Source organism: Orycteropus afer, unplaced genomic scaffold (genome assembly GCF_000298275.1).
Source record: "Orycteropus afer afer isolate SDZICR_OR568_19922 unplaced genomic scaffold, OryAfe1.0 scaffold00004, whole genome shotgun sequence".
In the NCBI taxonomy this organism is placed as follows: Eukaryota; Metazoa; Chordata; class Mammalia; order Tubulidentata; family Orycteropodidae; genus Orycteropus; species Orycteropus afer.
The window spans coordinates 25,576,104-25,580,631 of NW_006921591.1; positions in this window are offsets into that span (position 1 = coordinate 25,576,104).

Below are 4,528 nucleotides of genomic sequence, written 5' to 3' on the forward strand. Positions count from 1 at the left end.
CATTGTGTCAATCCATTTTGTTGAGGGCCTACCCCTCCCTTATCGACCTTCCCTCTTATCAAGCATAGCATCTCTCTCCAGAGAATGATGTCTTCTGACAACATGACCAAACTAGGTGAAAAGAAGTCTGGCCATCCTTGCTTCCAAGGAGGATTCCTGATACACTTCTTCCAGGACACAATTGTTAGTTATTTTAGCAGTTCACAGTACTTTCAGCATTCTTCCCCAACACTATAACTCAAAAGCATCAACTCTTCTTCAGTCTTCCTTATTCATTGTTCAGTTCTCACATGCATAGGAGGCAATTGAAAATACCATGACTTGGATTAGGCACATCTTACTCTTCAAGGAGGTATCTTCAGTCTTCAGTGTTTGAAAGAGGACTTTTGCAACAGATTTGCCCAAGGAGACATGGCTTTTGATGTTTTGACTGCTGCTTCCATTGGCACTGATTGTAGAACCAAGTAAATGTGAAGTCTTTGACAACTTCAGTCTTTTCTCCCTTTACTGTGATGTTGCTTATTCGTTGAGTTCTGAGGATTTTTGTTTTCTTTTTATTGAGGTATAATCCATTCTGCAGACTGTAGTCTTTAATTTTCAACAGTAAGTGCTCCACCATCCTCATTTTCAGCAAGCAAAGTTATGTCATCTGTATATCTCAGGTTGTTATTGAGCCTTCCTCCAATCCTGATGCCATACTCTTCTTCATATAGTTCAGCTTCTCATATTATTTTCTCACCATACACATTGAATAAGTATGGTGAAAGAACACAACCCTGGCACACTCCCTTCTTGATTTTAAACCAAACAGTAACCCCTCTTAATGAATAACAACCTCCTAGTCTATGTACAGGAGCTCTGGTAGCATAGTGCCTAAGGTACTTGACTGCTAAACAGAAGGCTGGTGGTTCAAACCCACCAGCAAATCCTCAGAACGAAGGTTGGGTAATCTACTTCCCTAGTGATATTGGGAGCTCTGGTAGCATAGTGGCTAAGACACTTGCCTGCTAACCAGACGGCTGGTGGTTCAAACCCACCAGCCACTCCTCGGAAGGAAGGTTGGGTAATCTACTTCCCTAGTGATATTGGGAGCTCTGGTAGCATAGTGGCTAAGACACTTGCCTGCTAACCAGACGGCTGGTGGTTCAAACCCACCAGCCACTCCTTGGAAGGAAGGTTGGGCAATCCTACTTCCATAGTGATACTGCCTCGGAAACCCAAGGAGAGGTCGCTATGAGTCGGGTTTGACTTGACGGCACATAACAACAACAACAACAACAGTCTATGTACAGGTTCTTCATGATTACAATTAAGCGTTCCGGAATTCCCATTATTCTCAACGTTATCCACAATTTTTATGATCCACATAATTGAATGCCTTTGCATAGTCAATAAAACATAAGCAAACATCTTTCTGGTATGCTTTGAGCCAAGATCAATATGACATCAGCTATGATACTCCTCACTCCACATCCCATTGTGAATCCAGCTTGCATTTCTGGAAGTTCTCTGTCAATATATTGCTACAACCATTTCTGAACTATCTTCAGTAAGATTTCACTTGCATGTGACATCAATGACATTGTTCAACAATGACAATCAATGACATCAATGACAATGTTGAATCAATGACATTGTTCAACAAAAGTGATTCTGTGGAATCACTTTTCCTTGGAGTGGGTACAGATATGGATCTCTTCCAGTCAGTTGGCTAGGTAGCTGTCTTCCAAATCTCTTGGCATAGCAGAGTGAATGCTTCCAGCTACATCTGTTTGTTGAACCATCTCAATGGGTATTCTTTCAATTCTTTTTTTTTTTTTTTTCACCAACTCTTTCAATGCAGCTTCAACTTCTTCCTTCAATGCCATTAGTTCTTGATCATATACCGCTTCCTGAAATGTATGATCATCTACCAATTATGTTTTGTATAGTGACTTTGTGTATTCCACTCATCTTCTTTTGATGTTTCCTGCATCATTCAACATATTGCCCATGGAATCTCTCAGTATTGAAATTTGAGGCTTAATTTTTTTTTCCCGTAGTTCTTTCAGCTTGAGAAATGCTGAGTGTGTTCTTCCCTTTTGGCTTTCTAACTCCAACTCTTTGCAAATGTCATTATAACTGACTTCATCTTCTCAAGCTCTTCTTTGAAATCTGTTCAACTCCTTTATCTCATCGATTCTTTCATTTGCTTTGTTGTTGTTGTTGTTATGTGCCGTCGAGTCGGCCCCGACTCATAGCGACCCCTCCTTGGGTTTCCGAGGCAGTATCACTACGGAAGTAGGATTGCCCAACCTTCCTTCCGAGGAGTGGCTGGTGGGTTTGAACCGCCAGCCGTCTGGTTAGCTTTAGCTACTCTCTATTGAAGGGAAGTTTCAGAGTCTCTTCTGACACCCATTTTGATCTTTTCTTTTTTCTTTGGTCTTTTCTTAGACCCTCCAAAAGCCTCCTGTCCCTGTTCCCTGGCCTGTTTTGTTTAATATATTGATGTGTATATCTTACAGAATTTTTCTATATGCTACAGAATTTTTTTTCATTTCTTAGAAAAAGTTATCATAATCTTTGAGAAATTCTAATTATCAATCTTAAAGCTATAAAATGTCTTTTTTTAAAGGGGGTTCAGGATGAATGAAATATTCAGATATTAGAATGAATATCTTCACAAACCACTGAAAAATGTCACAGCCAAATCTTGCCTAACACCAGTTGTCTATGTGCTACAGGAATTCCTAAAACCAAAAATATAAATAAACAAAACAAAAAATAAAAGAGTAATAAACTGGTGGTGCAGTGCCTAAGGTATTTGACTGCTAACCAGAAGGCTCTTGATTCAAACCCACCAGTCACTCCTCGGAAGGAAGGTTGAGCAATCTACTTCCTTAGTGATACTTCCTAGGAAACCCAAGGAAGGATCACTATGAATCAATCCAACTCCATGACAGTACATTTGGTTTTTGGTTTAATAAACAAAACACTGGGAGCTCTGGTAGCATAGTGGCTAAGGCACTTGACTGCTAACCAGAAGGCTGGTGGTTCAAACCCACCAGCCACTCCTAGGAAGGAAGATGGGACAATCTACTCCCGTAGTGATACTGCCTCGGAAACCCAAGGAGGGGTCGCTATGAGTCGGGTCCGACTCGACGGCACATAACAACAACAACAAACAAAACACAAAAGCATGGAATAACTTCCTCGTGACTATAGGTAAAGCAAAATTTATCTATCTATCATCTATCTATCTATCTATCTATCTATTTTTAGTTCTATCCTCATAGGTATGCAGGGATTAATTCCACATCCCCACTATTATTATTGACCTTTAAGCATTACTGGCATAGATTTATTTAATAAGTATTTTATCATTGTATTGCATCCCATGATGTATTGTTACTTCTTGTTCCTCTAAATAGGTATCTAATATTGATCCTTCACATTTCTGCATGTAAGTGCCCAGAGGCATGTATACAATATTGATCATACCTATAGAACTGAGTGTAGCTTCTTGCTTTGTTGACACTTTTCTATAATTCAACCACAATGTAAAATATACTTTTGCTGGAAAGAATACATTTGGAGCATTAACAATAAATAAATAAATTTTAAAAATCACTTTCTCTATAGACCAATGACCAATGAGGGCACATTTTAAAAGCCTTCAAAACCAAACAAGCAGAACTGACTTACAGTAAACAATTGTCACTGATCAACGTAATAAATGCATTCTAGGCATGAGTAGCAAGTTAAATTAGAATGCTAGTCAATGAATTCTATTGCAGTTTTACAGTTGTGAAAAGACTCATCAATCTACAGCTTACAGTCCAAATCTAGCCACCACTGTTTGTATATACAGTTTTGTTGGAATATACCCATGCACATTAATTTAAATATTGTCTTTTGCACTAAACAATAGACTTCATTAATAACAACAGAATGTATGGCACACAAAACAAGATATTTACTATCTGCCTTATACGAATTAATTTTTTTTTTTTTCATCTTATAACATACTATTACCAGCCTACCAGGAATCAAAAAGAAGAGACACAAAAGTCACATAGAGTCAACAGTTACATTTTGTTTGGCAAAAAGCTTTTGCTGCTACAATTTTTATTTTTAGTTTTTAAAAATTTACTATAATTTTATAGTGTTCTTGAGACTATATGCAGCAAAACATATATCAACTCAACAATATCTACACACAGAATTAATTTACACTGATTAAAGGCTTTGCAACCATTCTCACCCTTTTTTCATGTATTGTTCTTCTGCTAGTAACATATAATAACTATTCCCTAAGTTTCATTTCTAGTCTTTGTAGTTGTTGTAAATTTGAACCCATACAGATAGATCTTAAAATAGCACAATGATTAAGACAGACATTCTTTTTTTTTTTGGGGGGGGGGGTGAAGATTTACAGAGCAAATTCACTTTCCATACAGTAGTTCACATATACTTTGTCGCATGTTGTTGACCACAGTTTACCACAATGCAACATCTCCCCTCCCACTTCCTCCCCATAGTTATCTCT